Source organism: Ceratotherium simum, chromosome X (genome assembly GCF_057802395.1).
Source record: "Ceratotherium simum simum isolate JZ-2026a chromosome X, ASM5780239v1, whole genome shotgun sequence".
Taxonomy (NCBI): domain Eukaryota; kingdom Metazoa; phylum Chordata; class Mammalia; order Perissodactyla; family Rhinocerotidae; genus Ceratotherium; species Ceratotherium simum.
Window position 1 is genome coordinate 43885306 of NC_141940.1, and position 20550 is coordinate 43905855.

General features: G+C 43.4%; 1 pseudogene; it reads left to right on the forward strand.

Annotated features, from left to right (window-relative positions):
• LOC101405910 (nuclear RNA export factor 2-like) overlaps positions 1-20550 on the forward strand; it is a 44187-nt pseudogene that overhangs the window by 17780 nt on the left and 5857 nt on the right.

Below are 20550 nucleotides of genomic sequence, written 5' to 3' on the forward strand. Positions count from 1 at the left end.
GGCAGGTGAAGGGACCTGTGGGGGAGAGTTAGGGCTGGAGGTGCAGGGGCCCGGGTGTCTCTCTTTCCTTGGGAATCCTTTTCTAGTTTCCTCCCCATATTTCTCAGCTGAAGTCAGCCAGGGAGTTGGACAAGATGAGAGGACTGAGACTTGAAGAGCTGTGGCTGGAAGGGAACCCCTTGTGTGACACCTTTCAAGACCAGTCCACCTACATAAGGTCAGTGTGAACCCCTGTCACACTTCCTGGGGACTTTCACCCATAGGAGCCTGAACGACCCTTGACAATGCCCCTCTGCAGGAGGTGGAAGCCTTGGTCCTCTGGAAGGACCACAGGCCCTGCCTTCTCTTTTCTGTGTCCCTCATCTGTGCTTAGAGGGCTACTTTCCTTCCTCTGACCAGCTCACCTCTTCAAGTGCTCTGGGGACTGTTTCCCGACTCTGCACCTAGCTTTCTCTAGCATGCTCTCCCAAGAGCGTGCTCCAGGCTGCAGGGCTCCCTCTACTCACCAGAACCAGGAGTGACCAGCCTTGAGCCAGATGCTGGTGTCCTGGACTGAGAAGGGTCCTCCAGACCAAAGTCTCATGCTGACACATGCCTTCCTGCTTCTGAGCCAATATGGGGTTTGCCTCCCCTGCCCTGAGATGGGGCCTCTTTCCCTTGCTCCAAAAGGCTCTCCTCTCCAATCCCAGGCTGCTGTGGGTGTTTCCCTGCCCCATGCTGAGGTCCAAGGCCCCAGCTGGCTTCTTTCGTGACATCCGTTCCTCTGGTGCAATGCCAGGAGCTGCGTACACCTTGAGAGAAACCTGGGTTCCCTGAGTCAAGGGGCCAGAAGTGGGCCACCGCCAGTAAGAGGGCTTCCTGAGGCAGGAGTGGAGTGAAGAGGGCAGAGGTGGTTGAGGAGACAGAAGGACAAGCCTCTCAGGGGCAATGCCCCTCCCTCCATTCACACATCATGTCATCCTGCCTGGTCCTTCAGAGGAGCCCTGGGTCACCCAAGATGGGTGTGATTCCTCAGACAAGGAATCAACTAAGACAGGCACAGGTGCACAGGGGCCATCAGGAGACAAGGCGGTGATCATAAGAGGGGCCACAGACCTGCAAACCCATGCTGAGCTGGGGCCTGACCCTTGCCTCCTTCTGGGGAAGGTCTCCTGCCCCCAGGGCTGCTCCATTTCCCATTCCCAGCTCAGACTGAGTTCACACAGGTGACAAAGTGTCAACCAGTATCCAATGGGCCCCCAGCCCAACAAGTGCATGTTTTCCATTTCTAGCTTGGGTCCAGGGCCAGCCAGGGCAGATGAAGGAAAGGGCTGCAGCAGGGGAGACATTACCCCTTTCTTCTCTCTTCTTCTCTGACCTCCACCACCATGGCAGAGCTTCTTTCCCTTCCCTTTGCTTTCTCTCTCTCCCTTGTCTCTAGAGCCCTGTGTCTCTCTCATCTCTCTCCTCTTACCTTCATTCCCTCTCTGTCCTCATCCCCTCCCTTTCCCTCCCTGCCTCCTGAGCCCAGCCTCACTCACCTCCCTGCCCCAGCATACTTGGCCATCTATGGGGGCTGTCTTGGTCCTGGCAGAATGCTGTACTCTCAGTGAAGTAGCAGAGCCCTGGGCTCCCACCCCATTCCCACTTCTCTCTGGAGCTTTCAGTGGGGACTTGGAGGAAGGAAGGGAGGCAGGGAGGAGAAGGAAGCCCTGGAGCCTTGGCTCCAAATGCTATGTTGTGGCACTAGACAAGGGAGTAAGACCAGTCTAGGTGGGAGCTACCCAGGAGGAAGGAGAGGGAGGGAGGGAGGGACGGAGGGAGAGAGAGACAGAAGGGAGGGAGAGAGAGAAGAGAGGGAGGAGTGGAGGGAGGGACAGAGGGGAAGGAGAGAGGGAGGGAATATGAATGTGAAGGTGTGGAGAGAGTTGAAGAGACTATACCTTTCAGACAGTCCATATGGCAGATGCTCAGTGCTCATCAGGGAAGTGGACCAAAAACCCTTGAAATCAGAGGCTGAGGTGGGCAAAGGGGCTTCTGGATGGGCAGAAGACACTGGGCTCTGTTTATGGTATCAGTGTTTTAAATCAAAGGGAGCATTGCAGCCCCGAACTATCAACCACTTCTTTCTATTTTTGGTTTTGGACAGTGCCATCAAGGAATATTTCCCCGACTTGTTATGCCTGGTAAGTGCCTATGTTCATCATTGTCTCTTACTCACATTGATGACCTCCACACCTGCCCTCAAGACCTTTAGGTCTCGCCTAGATTATATGTTTGCATCAGACCCTTATCCACTTTAGGGGACATGGACTCCTGAAAAAGATGTGAATATACTCTCTGCAAAAATGTCCATACAAACAGACACACGTTGCATATAATAGTAGAGACTTCCAGGACCTCATGTTGAAGACGCCCACTGTAATCTTGCCCATGGAATTTCCAGGGCCCTTTCACACCTGACCTCTGACCCTCACCCTCTCCTGGGCCCATCATTTTGCCTGATCTTCCAGGCCACCTCCCTGGTCTGCACTGCTGACTTCCTCTTCCCTTCTCCAGGATGGCCAGGAGTTACTCCAACCAATTATCATTGACATTGACACCCCCTACTTAATAAAGCCCTGCAAGGTGAGGAAGAAGGATCAAACAACATGTGAGGTATTACAAGGGAGGCTTTATCAGCCACATGGTCTCAAATGTCTTTTGATTCCAGGAAAGCTATAAAGGACCCGAGACCCTGAAGAATCTAGTCCTGCAATTCTTGCAGGAGTAAGTACTCCTGGGACCACGAGGAATGGGGAAGGCTGGGACAGGCATGGCCACCCAAGCACAAGTCTGCTTGTGGGAATGTTCAAGTCTCATCTGAGGTCCAGACCACAGAGATAGACTGTCTTCATTGCTCCCCCACAGGTATTATTTGATCTATGACTCTGGAGACCGACAGGGTCTTGTCGGTGCTCACCACGATGAGGCCTGCTTCTCCCTGACCATTCCCTTCAACCCCGAGGATGCAGCTCCGTGAGTATCACAGCTCAGACTCTGCTCCTGGGCTCTGTGGCTCCCCAGTAGACACAGGCCAGCTCCTGGAAATACCCACACTGGACAGACCACCACTTCCTGTTCCTCTTTCTCTCCTAGCAGCAGCTTGTGCGAGTACTTCAAGGATAACAGGAATATAAAGAAGCTCAAAGACTCCTGTGCGTGTGTGATGGGGAAGACTGGGCAGGGAAAGGGGGCGTGGACGGGTCAATCATAGGACACAGGGTGTGGCAGCCCCTGACCTTCGCTCTCCTCCCCTCACAGACCAGCGGGTTCAGCTGCTGAAACACACAAAGGATGCCATCGTGCGCTCCCTCTGTGTGTTGCCCAAAACTCAGCATGACTTCAGCTCCTTCTTGGTGGACATGTGGCTCCAGACGGTGAGCACCTGCTTCCTCCATCAGGCAGGCCCAGAAAGCCGCAGGTGGGTAGGGGTTTAGGTGGTGACTGAGCACCTGGGCTCTTCCTTTTCAGGAAAGGATGCTCTGCTTCTCTGTCAATGGGGTGTTCAAGGAAGGTGAGTGTGTGTGGAGTCCCCACCCCAGATGCCCCACTTCTCCCTCCCCCTGGCTGGGCTCCCTCTTGGTACTTTCCCAGCTTCCCTGATCTCTTCCCCTCTCTTCCTATTCCCTCTGTGTTCTTCAGTCTCCACTCTGCCTCCAAACCATCGTGGTCTGACCTGCCTCCATGCCTGTCTACCCCTCACAGCTCAGGCATTAGGGAGACAGGCTGTGGAGTTTGATGGCTGTCATCCCGGATCTGTACTCTGTGAACTTGGGCCATCTACTTAACCTCTCATTTGCAAAATGGGGCTAATAATACCCACCTCTTGGGTAGCTGTGAAAAATGAATCGAATGATCTTGTAAAGTGCTTGTCACAGAACCCGCCACATAGTAGGGTCCCTGTCATTGGGAGCAGATTGTTCCTATTGTTGCCCTCCCCATTCCCAACACCCTGACTCCCAGTGAACAACTGTCCCCTTCAGCATGAGTGTCAAATCAGACCCTGACTGGGCAACACTGTGTGAGCATGTAAAGCATGTGCGACTCTAAGGAGGTATTGTTGTTTGTTGTTTGGTTTTGATGTGGTAGGAGAGTCTCAGAGTTCTGTCCATGCCTTCACACGGACCTTCATCACTATCCCTGCCAGCAATTCCAGGTGAGTACTGTGTTATGAGTGGGAACACCCATCCCAGCCTGGACTCAGGGGTGTGGGAATGTGGTGGTGCAGGGTTTTCTCAAAACTGTGGAAAGCCAACAGGTAGATCCAAGGTGTGGTTTAGCCTGGTGGGTAAGAGCATGGGCTCTGGAGTCACAACACTGGGTTCTCTTCCTGGCCCCAGCACTCACTAGCTGTGTGACCTTGGTCAAGTCACATGACCTCTCTGTGACTCAGTGTCTTCCTCTGAACATGGAGATTAGACTGTCCCCTGCTTGGGCTGTTGTACAGGGTAAATACGAGTGTAAAATTGTCCCTGTGTTGCAAGTAAAGTACAAATCCAGTGAAGCTGGTAGACAATCTCTCCAAAGATGGGCTCTGTGAGAGGGGTAGAGGTACCAGCCAAGGAATCTGGGGGGCAGGCACAGCAGAATATGGAAGGAATCTGGTTGCTGAGTGGTGGTGGGAGGAGGATCATTGTTGGGGATGTGGGGTTGTCCATCCATCAGTTGTCTGGGGGCCCATTTTCCCTTCAGTCTGTGCATCGTGAATGACCAGCTGTTTGTGAGGGACGCCACCCTCAACGAGTGTCAGAGTGGGGTCTTCATCCCAGTTCCCACACCCACCTGCAGCTCCGTGCCCACCCTCTCCCAGGAGCAGCAGGAAATGGTGCAGGCTTTCTCCACTCAGTCTGGGATGAAACTTGAGTGGTCTCTGAAGTGAGTACTGGGTGTGCATGGGGTTGGGGCGATTTGGGACAGCTGGGGAGTGAACCAGGGAAACTCGCAGGCAATTTGGAAAAATAACTTTTTGGATATTTTGCTTCCAAAAACAATTGGGCCCATGAAAAAGGTAGCATACAATTATATATGTAAAGGATTTTAAAAATAGTATAACGTTCAATCACATTATCTGGTATATGCAAAATCTGAAAGAATCCACCAAAAAACTACTACAACTAATAAGCAAGTTCAGCAAGGTTGCAGGATACAAGATCAATATACAAAACTCATTTGTACTTCTATGTAGTTGCAATGAACGATCCAAAATTTAAATTAAGAAAACAAGCCCATTTGTAATAGCATCAAAATAGCAAAAGACTTAGAAACAAATGTAACAAAAGAAGCACAAATCTTATACTCTGAAATCTGTAAAACATTGTTGAAAAAATTAAAGAAGAAATAAATAAATGGAAAGACACCCCATTTTCATGGGTTGGAAGACTTAATATTGTTAAGGTGCAGTAGTACTCAGCGCAGTCTACAGATTCAACACAAACCCTATCAAAATCCTTCCATGCAAAAATTGACAAGGCTATCCTAAATGTCATATGGAAGTGCACCAAAACGATCTTGAGAGAGAATAACAAAGTTAGGGGACTCACACTTCCCAATTTCAAAACTTGCTGCAAAGCCACAGTAATCAAGACTGTGTGGTACTGGCGTATGGAGAGTATATGAATCAATGGAATGGATCAAAGATGTAAAAGTAAGAGCTAAAACTATAAAAATCTTGGAAGAAAATATAGGTGTAAGTCTTCATGAATTAGGCAACGATTTCTTATATATGACACCAAAAGCACAAGAACCAAATAAAAAATAGATAAATTGGACTTCATCAAAATTAAAAGCTTTTGTGCGTCAATGGACACTATGAAAAAAGTGAAAATCCCACCAACAGAATGGGAGAAAATATTTGCAGATCACATATCTGACAGGAATATAAAGAACTCTTGCAACTCAACAATAAGAAGACAAACAAACGAAGTAACAACTGGAGAAAGGAATTTGTCATCAGCATGGTGGTGTGAGAGGATCCTTTTGTCTGTCCCCTTCGGTCTACAATGAATAAAACATCCATAACCCAACAAAGCCTACATTGCACAACACACCAGGATGCTGGAAAGATCCACACTTTGGTACATACAAAGGTGGGTGAATTGGAGCACATAAAGGAGGCTAAACGGGGCAACAGCAGAGGCAGAGCCCAGGATCCTGGATCCCTAACAGCAGCAGCTGAGCCAGCCACCCTCAGCCCCAGAGAACTCAGTGGGCAGCTGCAGAGGTGCAGGTGTGATGCCAGCCAGCCAGCTGCGGTGGTACCTGTGGCCACAGGAAGCAGAGCAGCAGCAGAGGTGGAGCCCTATGATCCTGGGCCCTCAGCCTCAGCTCAGAGCCTGGTAACAGTGGCAGAGGTATGCACAGGACCCTACATCCCAACTACTGCAGCACCTGTGACTGCAAGGTAATAGGTAACAGCAGAAGTGGTGTCCGTGAACCTGGCTCCCTCCCCACTTTTCCCCTCCCCCCACCACAGAGTTGGAGCTTCTGACCCAGGTGATCCCTGATGAGGCTGAGGCTGTCAGCCATCCCTGTGACCCCAGCAGCAAATCCAGTGACTGACTGCAGCAAAACCAGCAACAGCAAGCCATTGGTGACCCCAGAAGCACAGGCGGTAACACAGAGAGTACCAGCAACACCCCAGATAGAGGCGGTGGAGGGTTGACCATGCAGACCCTCAAATATAGCCTGAGGCAGCTCAGGTAACAGAAACCAAAATCTAGCACTATAGGACCACCTACCAAAAAACAAAAGAAAGGCTTCTAATAACCAGGCAGTTGAAAAGTTTGAACCAAAACAAAGCTATACCTAAGTAAAAAATGTGTTTACTACAGGAAATGTGCCAGTAAAGGAATAGCTCAGCAAGCACCACAAAAAGCCATGGTACCGTGGCATTACAGAAAGAAAACAATTCTTCAGAAACCAAACATAAAGTCATGGAAGATTATGATCTAAATGATAAAGAATTCAAAATAGCTATAATGAAGAAACTAAAGGAATTATAAGAAACCTCAGAAAAGCAGTTCAGTGAGCTCAGGAATAAAATCAATGAACAGAGGGAATACTTTACCAAACAGACTGAAACTTTACAAAAGAACCAAACAGAAATTCCAGAACTGAAGAATTCAATAAATGAGATTAAGAATGGATTTGAAAACATTGGAAATAGAGCAGATCCTATGGAAGAAAGAATTAGCAAGCTCAAAGATAGAAACCTAGAAATGATGCTCGTGGAAGAGGAGAAACAACTAAGACTTAAAAAAAAATGTAGAAATTACATGAGAATTATCCGACTCCATTAGAAAGGGCAACACAAGGATCATGGGTATCCCAGAAGGAGAAAAGAGAGAGAAGGGAGCAGAGAGCTTATTTAAGGCAATAATGGCTGAGTACTTCCCAAACCTGGGGAAGGAACTGAATATACAAATCTACAAAGCTAATAGAACACCTAATCATCGCAACATAAAAAGACCTTCTCCAAGACACATGATGATAAAAGTGTGAAAAATCAATGACAAAGAAAGAATATTAAAAGAAGCCAAGGAGAAAAAGAAAACAACTTACAAAAAATACCCATTAGGCTATCAGCAGATTTCTGAGCAGAATCCCCACAGGCCAGGAGAAAGTGGAAAGACATATACAAAATATTGTAAGATAAGAACTGCTAGCCAAGAATACTCTATCCATCAAAGTTATCTTTCAGATATGAAGGAGAAATAAAGGCTTTCCCAGACAAACAAAAGCTGAGGGAGTTCATTGCCACTAGACCTGCCATATAAGAAAAGTTGAAAGGAGCCCTACTACCTGAAACAAAAAGGCAAAGGTATACAAAAGTATGAGCAAGGTGATAAATAGATAGAATCAGAAAATTGCAAATCTGAATCAGAATAGGACAACATACATTTAATTATAACGTAAAGGTTAAAAAGAAAGGAAGCGTTAAAAACAAGTATAGCCACTTCGATTTGGTATCAACTCACCATACAAAAAGGGGTAATTTGTGACAACAAAAACAGAAGGGTAAGAGGAAAAAGATAGAACCTGCATAGTCAAACGGAGATAACATGCTATCAGCAGAAAAAGGACTATCTTATCTATGAGATCTTTTACTCAAACCTCGTGGTAACCACAAAACAAAAATTCAGAACAGAACCACAAAACATAGAAAAAGAGAAAATTGAGAAACACGTCACAGAAAATCACCAAATTGAAACAGCAGGCAGAAACACAAGGAAAGAGGCCCGGGGAAGTCAAGATGGCGGTGTAGGCAGACTCTGAACTCACCCCCTCCCGCAGACAAAGCCAATTTACAACTACCCGTGGAAAAATTGCCCCTGAGACAGAACTGAAAACTGGATAAGAGGAACTCCTGCAACAAGGGACAATCCTGATTGAGGTGGAAGAGGCAGAGGCTCCCTTCTGCAGAGAAAAAATGCGGCCTTCACAAGCCGCCAGCTTCGCAGCCACCTGGGAGCAGCCCAAAGGTACCCAGCCTCCCTGGAGATGTGGGGCCCAGAGCCAGGGAGCGCCCCCACTGTAGGCATTTCGTGGACCCAGCACAATCGAAACCAGCAGCATAATATCTGACTTTGCCTGCTACTAAAACATTGGGGAGTACCCCCAGAAAACCTGGTTCACAAAGAAATTAAAACCGGCTCTTAAAGGGCCTGCGCGCAAACTCACCCATTTCAGAAAGCATCCTAAAATCACCAGAAAGAAATGTGCGTAGTGCTTTGGTGAAAAGAGACTCACCTGATAGGCCCTGAGTGCATCTCGGTGAGAGGTGAGACCTCTCCAGGGACTGGGACATTGGAGGCGGCCATTGTTGTGGCCTGGTGTGGGCATGCTAACACAGACGGCATTGGAGTTCTTCCTGGGGCCTGCTAGCCCAGGTTTGCCCCACCCACTAGAGCACAGATTTAATCCAGCTCAGCCAGGGTGGGCAGCCCGCCCTAGAGACCGGCCCCCCCCAACAACTAGCCCTCGGGCAGCTTGTGGGCCTGCAGAGATTAGTGACTGGGTTCTCTGCAGCCTGGCAACTGAGCCCACTTCAGTGGGGCAGGGTGTGCACAAGGAGCGAGTGGAGAGTGTGGGGCAGTGGTGGAGTGTGTGGGGCTCCTGCCATGGAGCGACTGGGTCCACGTCGGGAGGTCGGGGCGTGCACACAGGGCAGGACTGTGTTGACTGTGTGTGTGGACCTGTGGGCGGCAGGGCTTGTCAGCTGCAGAAGACTTGTGTTTCTCAAAGACCCACATGGGGGTTTGCCCCACCTTCCAAAGTCTGAAAAAATTGGGGGCTCCTGTGCCTGAGGCCAGCCCCACCCAGCTGCAATCCTCAGACAGCTGAAAAGAGACCTAAAGGCTGGAGGCTTATAGCAACTGTAAGCCCCTGAGCCTAAGAACCTGCCAAGCTGGGGGCCTACTCACTTAAAAGAAATACTGCAACACAAATGTGGTATTAGAACTTGCAGCCAACTGTGCTGGGGCTCCCCACACCTGATAAAGAGACTGAAGGGCCCACAACAACTACAAACAGCTGAGCATTACAACAGCTGACAAGGAGCATAACTTGGCCTCCCTGGGCGCCTACAGGGAGAGCAAACAGGCCACAACAGAAGGACACACGTAGCCTACATAGGGGTCACCCCTGGAACATTGAGAACTGAGAGAAGCACACTGCAGGACTCCTAAGGCATCACTTGTGTAAGGTCACCTATCCAAGAGCAGGAGACATAGCTGACCTACCCGATACATAGACACAAGCACAGGGAAAGAGGCAAAATGAGGAGGCAAAGGAATATATTCCAAGTAAGGGAACAAGACAAACCTCCAGAAAAGGAACTAAGTGAAACAGAAATGAGCAACCTGTCCGTCAGAGAGTTCAAACTAAGGTGTTAAGGATGCTCACTGATGTGGGGAGAAGAATAGATGAACTCAGTGAGACTGTCAACAAAGAAATGGAAGATATAAAAAAGAACGACTCAGAAATGAAGAATACGATACTGGAAATGAAAAATTCCCTAGAGGGACTCAAAAGCAGAGTAGAGGATACAGAAGAACGGATCTATGAGCTGGACAAAAGACTAGAAGAAATTACCCAAGGTGAACAGGTAAAAGAGAAAAGAATTAAAAAGAGTGAGGAAAGTCTAAGGGATCTATGGGACAACATCAAGCGCACTAACATCCGTGTTATAGGTGTCCCAGAAGGAGAGGAGCGAGACAAAGGGGCAGAGAATCTATTTCAAGAAATAATAGATGAAAACTTCCCTAACCTAAGGAAGGAAACAGACATCCAGGTACAGGAAGCACAGAGAGCCCCAAACAAGATAAACCTAAAGAGGCCCACACCAAGCCACATCATAATCAAAATGTCTAGAATTAAAGATAAAGAGAGAATCCTAAAAGCTGCAAGAGAAAGACAAGTTACATACAAAGGAAACCCCATAAGGCTATGAGCTGACTTCTCAGCAGAAACCTTACAGGCTAGAAGAGAGTGGCACGATATATTTAAAGTGCTAAAAGGAAAAAACTTACAGCCAAGAATACTCTACCCAGCAAGGTTATCATTCAAAATGGAAGGAGAGACCAAAAATTTCGCAGACACGCAAAAATTAAAGGAGTTTGTCACCAAGAAACCAGTGCTACAAGAAATGTTCAAGGGACTGATTTAAAGGGAAAAGAGAAGATCACAAATAGGAAAAATTATCTATTTCCATGATAAGAGGGCAATGGATACAAATGCACAAAAAAGAGGTTAGATATGACATCAAAAACATAAAATGAGGGAGGAGGGGAGTTAAAGAGCAGAGCTTTCAGACAGAGGTCAAACTAAAGAGACCATCAACTCTGTATAGAAGGAGAAAGGAACAGAGAAGGACTACTAAAACACTGAGAAAAAAGTTAAAAAATGGCAGTAAGTACATACTTATCAATAGCTACTTTAAACATCAATGGACTAATGCCCCAATTAAAAGGCATAGGGTGGCTGACTGGATAAAACACCAAGACCCATATATATGCTGCATACAAGAGACACACTTCAGACCTAAAGACACTCACAAACTGAAAGTGAAGGGATGGAAAAAGATACTCCACGCAAATGGCAATGAAAAGAAAGCAGTACTCATATCAGACAAAATAGACTTTAAAACAAAAACTGTAAAAAGAGACAAAGAAGGGCATTACATAATGATCAAGGGAACAATCCAACAAGAGGATATAACACTTGTAAATATCTACGCACCCAAGGTAGGTGCACCTAAATATATAAAGCAATTATTAACAGACATAAAAACAGAAATAGACAGGAACACAATAATAGTAGGGGACTTTAACACTCCACTTACACCAACAGATAGATCATCCAAACAGAAGATCAATAAGGAAACATTGGCCTTAAACGACACACTACAACAGATGGACCTAGTAGATATAGACAGAGCATTCCATCCAAAAACCGAAGAATACACGTTCTTTTCAAATGCACATGGAACGTTCTCCAGGATTGATCACATATTAGGCCACAAAACAAGTCTCCATAAATTTAAGAAGATTGAAATAATACCAAGCATCTTTTCTGACCACAATGGTATGAAACTAGAAATCAACTATAGGAAGAAAATCAGAAAAGCCACAAATACATGGAGATTAAACAAAATGCTACTGAACAAAAAAATGAAAGTAGACCCTTACCTTACACGATACACAAAAATTAACTCCAAATGGATTAAAGACTTGAATGTAAGACCTGAAACTATGAAACTTCCAAAAGAAAACATAGGCAGTATGCTCTTCGACATCGGTCTTAGCAACATATTTTCAAGCACCATGTCTGACCAGGCAAGAGAAACAATAGAAAAAATAAACAAATGGGACTACTTCAAACTAAAAAGCTTCTGCACAGCAAAGGAAACCATCAACAAAACGAAAAGACAACCTAACAATTGTGAGAAGATATTTGCAAACCATACATCTGATAAGGGGTTAATCTCCAAAATATATAAAGAACTCATGCATCTCAACAACAAAAAAACTAACAACCCAATTAAAAAATGGGCAAAAGACCTGAACAGACAGTTCTCCAAAGAAGATATACAGATGGCCAACAGACACATGAAAGGATGTTCAAAATCATTAACTATCAGGGAAGTGCAAATCAAAACTACAATGAGATATCACCTCATGCCCGTCAGAATGGCTATAATTAACAAGACAGGAAATAACATGTGTTGGAGAGGATGTGGAGAGATGGGTACTCTCATACACTGCTGGTGGGAGTGCAAACTGGTGCAGCCACTATGGAAAACAGTATGGAGATTCCTCAAAAAATCAAGGATAGAACTACCATATGATCCAGCTATTCCACTGCTGGGTATTTATCCAAAGAACTTGAAAACACCAGTGCGTAAAGATACATGTACCCCTGTGTTCATTGCAGCATTATTCACAATAGCCAAGACTTGGAAGCAACCTAAGTGCCCATCGAGGGACGAATGGATAAAGAAGATGTGGTATATATACACAATGGAATACTACTCAGCCGTAAGAAACGATGAAATCCAGCCATTTGTGACAACATGGATGGACATTGAGGGTATTATGCAAAGTGAAATAAGTCAGAGGGAGAAGGTCAAATACCATATGATTTCCTTCATTAAGTAGTAGATAATAACAACAATAAACAAACACATAGAGACAGCGATTGGATTGGTGGTTACCAGAGGGGAAGGGGGTAGGGAGGAGGGCGAAAGGGATAATTCAGCACATGTGTGTGGTGATGGGTTGTAATTAGTATTTGGGTGGTCAACATGATGTAATCCATGCAGAAATAGAAGTATAATGATGTACACCTGAAATTTATACAATGTTATAAACCAATGTTACTGCAATAAACAAAAAATTTAAAAAAAAGAAACACAAGGAAAAAGAAACAACAGAAATATTGAACAATCAGAAAACAAAAGATAAAATGGCAGTATTAAGTCCTCATCTCTCAATAATTACCCTAAACGTAAATGGATTAAATTCACAAATCAAAAGACACAGAGTGGCTGGATGGATTAAAAAACAAGACCCAGCAATATGCTGCCTCCAGGATACCCATCTCAGCTCTAAGGGCAAACATAGGCTCAAAGTGAAGGGATGGAAGATGATACTCCAAGCCAATGGCAACCAAAAGAAAGCAGGTGTAGCCACAGTCAAATCAGACAAAATAGACTTCAAAAAAGATAACAAGAGACAAAAATGGACATTGTATACTGACAAAGGGGACAATCCACTAAGAAGACATAACTTTTTTTAATATATAGGCACCTAACATAGGAGCACCAAAGTATATAAAGCAGTTATTAACAGATCTAAAGGGAGAAATTGATAGCAACACAATAATAGTAGGGGACTTTAATACCCCACTTACCTCAATGAATATATAGATCATCCAGACAGAAAGTCAACAAGGAAACACCAGCCTTGAATGAAATGTTAGACCTGAGGGCCTTAGTAGATATACATAGAATATTCCATCCAAAAGCAGCAGAATACACATTCTTCTCAAGTGCACATGGAACATTCTCAAAGACAGCCCAGATGTTGGGAAACCAAACAAGTCTCAATAAACTTAAAAAGATTGAAATCATATCGAACATATTTTCTAACCACAATGGTTTGAAAGGAGAAATCAACTACTAGAAAAAAATCTGGAAAAGTCACAAATATATGGAGACTAAACAACATGCTACTGAACAACCATTGGATCAATGAAGGAATCAAAGGAGAAATAAAAAATACCTGGAGACAAATGAAAATGAAAACACAACATACCAAAATCTATGGGATTCAGCAAAAACAGTACTAAGAGGGAAGTTTATAGCAATTCAGGCCTACCTCAACAAACAAGAAAGACCTCACATAAACAATCTACCATTACACCTAAAGGAACTAGACAAAAGAACAAAAGAAGCCCAAAGTCAGTAGAAGGAAGGAAATAATAAAAATCATAGTGGAAATAAATAAAATAGAGACTAAAAAGACAGTAGAAAAGATCAATAAAACTAAGACCTGGTTCTTTTTGAAAAGACAAACAAAATTTAGACTCTAAGAAAAAAAGAGAGAAGGCTCGAATAAATAAAATCAGAAATGGAAGAAGAGAAATTACAACAGATACCACAGAAATACAAAGGACTATAATGGAATACTATGAAAAGCTATATGCCAACAAATCAGGTAACCTAGAAGAAGTGGATAAATTCTTAGAATCATACACCATCCCAAACGGAATCAAGAAGAAATAGAAAATCTAAATAGACGAATCACAAGTAAACAGATTGAAACAGTAATCAAAAACCTCCCAAAAAACAAAGATCCAGGACCAGATGGCTTCTCTGGTGAATTCTACCAAACATTCAAAGAAGATTTAACACCTATTCTTCTCAAACTCTCCAAAAACTTGAAGAAGACAGGCACTTCCTAACTCATTTTATGAGGCCAACATTACCCTGATACCAAAACCAGTCAAGGACAAAACACAAAAGGAAAAATCACAGCCCAATATCGCTGATGAACATAGATGGAAAGCTCCTTGACAAAATATTAGCAAAGAGAATACAACAGCACATTAAAAGGATCATGTACCACCACCAAGTGGGATTTATTCCAGGGGTGCAAGGACGCTTCAACATCCACAAATCAATCAATGTGATGCACAACATTAACAAAATGAGGAATAAAAGTCACACAATTGTCTCAATAGACGTAGAGAAAGCATTTGACAAGATTCAGCATCTATATATGATAAAAACTCTCAATAAGTATAGAAGAAAAATACCTCATCATACTAAAGGCCATATATGACAAACCCACAGCTGACATCATACTCAAATGGTGAAAAACTGAAAGCTATCCCCCTAAGGACAGGAACAAGACAAGGATGCCCACTCTTGCCACTCTTATTCAACATAGTATTGGAAATTCTAGCTGGAGCAATAGGGAAGAAAAAGAAATAAAAGGTATCCAAATTTGAAAGGAAGAAGTAAAACTATCACTATTTACAGATGACATGATTTTATGTACAGAAAACCCTAAAGAATCCACCAAAACACTATTAGAAATAATAAACGAATACAGTAAAGTTGCAGGGTACAAAATCAACATACAAAAATCAGTCACATTTCTATACACTAACAACAAACTAGCAGAAAGAGAAATCAAGAATACAATCCCATTTATAATTGCAGCAAAAAGAATAAAATACCTAGGAATAAACTTAACCAAGAAGGTGAAGGATCTGTACAATGAAAACTATAAGACATTGTTGAAAGAAATCAAAGAAGACGCAAAGAAATGGAAAGATATTCCATGCTCATGGATTGGAAGAATTAACATAGTTAAAATGTCCATATTACCTAAAGCAATCTACAGATTCAATGAAATCCCTATGAAAATCCCGATGACATTTTTTATGGAAATAGACAAAGAATCCTAAAATTCATATGGAACAACAAAAGACTCTGAATAGCCAAAGTAATCCTGAGAAAAAAGACCAAAGCTAGAGGCATCCCACCTCCCAATTTCAAAATATACTACGAAGCCACAGTACTCAAAACAGCGGGGTACTGACAGAAAAACGGACACACAGATCAGTGAAACAGAATTGAGAGCTCAGAAATAAACTCACGTATTTATGAACAGCTAATTTTCAATAAAGGAGCCAAGAACATATGTCTTGACATGAGTACAGCCATGTTTGGTCGCTCCATTGACCTACAGCCACCAGCACAAAAAGAAATATAAAAGCTGCTTTCTGCATGGTGGCAACTGGCCCTTCTCCCATGGAGATAGTTGCAATGTGTAAAAATTTCAAGGCCCTTCGAGTGTCTGGGGCAGACTGGCCATCTGTGCCGGGGTGGGATGATAAGCAGGATAAACAATGCACGTACACAACTACTGGGCTGGAACGATAGCCAGGGGGCTCAGTACACACACGCCACTGCTAACGATTTGTGCATGGAAACACTGGATGCTTGCTCTGAAAAAAGCTCTGTAACTGCTTACTCTGGGAATTATTGATGCTATAAAAAACTGCTGGAGACTGAGACCCAGTGAGAGTTCCACCTGTGGAAGAGACGCCTTGCCCAGGACGTGTGATCCCCGCCCAGCCGTGTCGATTGACAGGACTCTCCTGGCAGTGGGGCGTGGATGTTGTGAGTCATTGATTTATTGTGAGTAATTGATTTATTGTGAAGTGATTGATCTGATGTGTTCTCTTTTCGGTCAACCTGGTGTTTCTCTTTCCTGTTGATTTGTGTCATTTCCCTTCAGTCGATCTGGTGTTTCCCTTTCCGATCGAGCTGGTGTTTTTCCCTCTTATTATTTGACCTATTCAGATCTGTTTGCGGACTATCGCCTTTACTGTCCTCTATATAGTAAAATATACCTTCAGTCCATTTGTTTGGAGTGGAAAGTTTCTTTTACATCTCCGATCGAATCCCCGAATCTCTCATAACATAATTGGCACAGCGAGCAGGGTTCGATTAAGGAGATACCTTTCCTATTCAAACGAAAGGTAACTGAAGCCAAGGTGGAAGAGATCCCAGGATGGGAGGACCCTCTCTTTTGCACTCTGGCTGGGGAGTGGGCTCATAGGTCAGGGTTATGTGAATCTTGGGATGTTCTTCTGCGATGATTTAAACCGTTGGATGTGACCAAAGCTTTGCAGACAGTGGAAAGAAAAAAGAAAGATGATGTTTCTTTTTTGACATGGCGAGGTTGGTGTTTGTTGACTGCTTATTGTCGGGCTATAGAAGATAGGGATAAGATACAGAGAGAAAAGGTACTCTTGGAGAAAGAAGTTTCAGATTTGCAGTCTCAATTGACTATGATTCAATGTCAATATCATGCACTGGGAGATCAGGCTCGCAACTACCAAGCTATAGCAGAAAAGGCTGCTGTAAGAGTGGCCAAATATAAATATAGAAAGAGAAAAGAAAAGGTAAATAAACAAAAAGTTCATATGGCCATAGCATCGGCCGGCCCTAAATGGGACCCTGACACACGGGATGGTGATATCTGGGACAATGATTCTGAAGAAACTGATTATGAGGAAGAGAAAAAACCGCCCAAACGCACAGAGGCACGTCCTCTTCGCCATTGGTGGATAGAAATGGATGGTAATCATTCTGTAAGGAAGGATGTGATTGAGGGTTTTACCCAACAGGAAACTTCTGATATCTTAGCCTGGGCTACACAAAAGCCTGGAGAAGCCATTATAACCTGGTTTGTTCGCCTATATGATATGGGCGCTACAGGAATTAATCTGGATGCAGGAGATGCTTTCAAATTTGTAATTTTGTCCAATGATCCAGTAATACGGGGAGCTTTCAGATATTGGAGCATGAATGCTTACCCCCCAAATGATCGTGGACAAGACACTGATGGTACAGCTTTATTGGCTCTTACAGTAAAAGGAGCTCAAGATAAATACCCCACGGATTATATGTGGCCGGACACTAATAGACCGTGGTATACTTTAAAAGATTGTGTCCAAAAGATGAGAGAAGAAACCATGAAATGGGCTGTGTTTTTGGGGTGTGGTGAAGCTTTAAATGAAATGACTTTAAGTGTCCAGGTGCGAAGCAAGTTGATAAAAACTGCACCTCCGGCATACAAACAAATAATTACAACCCTTCTCATGAATGAAACTAAAAACCCTATATCAACACTTGCAGACAAGATTATACAGCTGGGAGACTTAGGAGACTGGCAGACAACTGAAAACTCTTCAGGAATGGAAAAAAGAAAAACATTCTTTAAAAAGGATAAAATAACTCAAAGTGATATGTTTTTGGCCTTACTCCGGGCAGGACTACCCAAAGATCAGATTGATGGAGTTGACACTAAAGAATTATGGAAACTATATAAAGAAAAAGGGCTAAATGTAAAACAAGTAAATAAAAGGGACAATATAGAGAATGCTTCCAACCCAGTGCCTACTGTACCTAGTACACCACCTCCTCCCTCGGATCCTCTTCTTGCTGACTTATGTGATTGAAGGGAAGGCCAAACCTCTGTATCGATTAGTGCCACTATAAGAAAAGATATTAGACCACATGTACAAATTAAAATATTTTGGAAGAATGGATCTACAACTAGCGTGCAGGCACTTGTGGATACAGGGACAGAGGCCACCCTTATCTATGGGAATCCAACTAAGTTTCAAGGGCACATCAATTCTGATAACTGGATTTGGAGGAAAAAAATCCAGGCAGTCACCACTAATCTCTCTATCCAAATTGGGCAACTACCGTGGCGCCCATACCAAAATATATAATTGGGATTGATATTCTAAAAGGATTGACATTAAATTTTGCTGATGGACGATACCAATTTGCTGTCAGAGCTTTGTCTTTACATATTAATGCTGTAATTGTGGGATGTTTGTATCATGAAGTAAAAATTCCACCTGCCCTGCAAGTAGTCAATCAAAAACAATATCGCATCCCTGGAGGACAGCAAGAAATATCTGAGACCATAGAAGATTATTTAGCTGTGAAAGTCCTTCACAGAGTAACTACAGCCTGGAATAATCCTATCTGGCCTATTAAAAAAGGTGATGGGACATGGAAAATGACTGTAAATTACAGAGAGCTAAACAAAGTGACTCGGGCCATTCAAGCTGCTGTCCCTGACTTGATTACTCTTATAGAAAAAGGGCAATGTTATCCAGGCACTTGGTATGCTGTTATAGACTTGGCTAATGCCTTCTTCACCATGCCTATATCTGAAAGTATCCAAGAACAGTTTGCTTTCACATGGCTGGGACAACAATATACCTTTACTAGACTTCCTCAGGGATATGTGCATAGTCCCACTATCTGCCATCGACAGGTTGCTGAAACCTTGGCAAAGGTACCTGCTCCTGATGACGTCCAAATAGTACATTATATAGATGATATTATGATCCAAGAAAATGAAGAAGAAAGGGTACAACAACAGTTAAAAAAAGTAATAGACACACTTGAGGAGGATGGATGGAAAACTAATCCAGCTAAAATTCAGGGCCCAAGTTCAAGTGTTAAATTTTTGGAAATACTTTGGAATAATGGAAAACAAAAAATTTTACCCAAAGCTAGACAAAAGATATTGGATTTTGCAGCATCTCGTAACAAAAAGGAACCACAAAAATTTATTGGTTTATTTGGATTTTGGAGGGCACATATTCCACATTTAAGTCGGCTCCTTACACCTTTATACAAAGTCACCAGGAAAAAATATAAATTTAAATGGGGAATAAAACAAAAAAAAAGCTTTTAAAGCAGCCAAGCATGCTATTCAGACTGCTTTAAATCTATGACCAATTAAACAGGGACCCATTAAATTACAGGTAGATGTCATTGATCAATATGCCAACTGGAGTTTATGGCAAAAACAAGGTGCCCGACGTTATCCTCTGGGATTTTGGAGTCGCAAGCTTCCTTGTTCCAGTGAAAGATATAGTCCTTTTGAAAAACAGTTGTTAGCCTGCTATTGGGCTATAGACTCAAAAAGCCTTACCCTGGGACGTGAGGTAATTATGCGACCCCAAATACCCATCATGCAATGGATTCATAAGACGCCTGTTACTCATAAAATTGGGCATGCACAAGAATTTAACATCATCAAATGAAAATGGTATATTCAGGATCAGGCCAAACCTGGCCCAAAGGGGTTGTCTCTATTACATAAACAAGTATCTCAATATAGCAGTGACCCGACTATGTCACCTAAGACTGATATAACAAAATCTCCTGTTAAATGGGGTGTCTCATATGATCAATTGACTAAAAAACAGCAAAAACATACCTGGTTTACAGAGAGTTCTGCCAAAATGATATCGGGCTCACGGAAATGAAAAGCAGTTGCCTATAACCCATCCACCCAACAAACAATTGTCACCACCGGAGATAATATAAGTAGCCAATATGCTTAACTTTATGTAGTGTATCAGACACTTCAACAAGAACAGGGCCAACAATGTCATATATATACTGATTCATGGGCAGTGGCACAAGGTTTGGCAACGTGGATGTCACAATAAAAAAAACATGACTGAAAAATTAATAATAAAAAAATAAGGAAAAATTTATGAAAAGACATATGGTTATGGTGTCAAAACACAATTATTACTATATCTCATGTTGATACTCACAGTTCTTTAATTTCTGCAAAACGAAAGCATAATTCTCATGCTAATCAGCTGGTGCAGATTTGTGCAACGCACAATCCAGGTTTAGCACGATGGGTCCACGAGAAGAGTAGACACTTGGGAAAACAAGCTTCATACAGGTGGGCACAACAAAGGGGAATCCTTGTCACCCATGATGATATTGCCACTGCAGTACAACAATGTCAGTTATGCCAACAGTTAAACAAACAGAGAGTTCCACACCCCTACCAAGGTCATATCCAAAAGGGATTATTTCCCGCCCATACCTGACAAATAGATTTTATTGGACCCTTGCCAAATTGTTGTGGATATACTTATGCTTGCACTGCTGTTGAT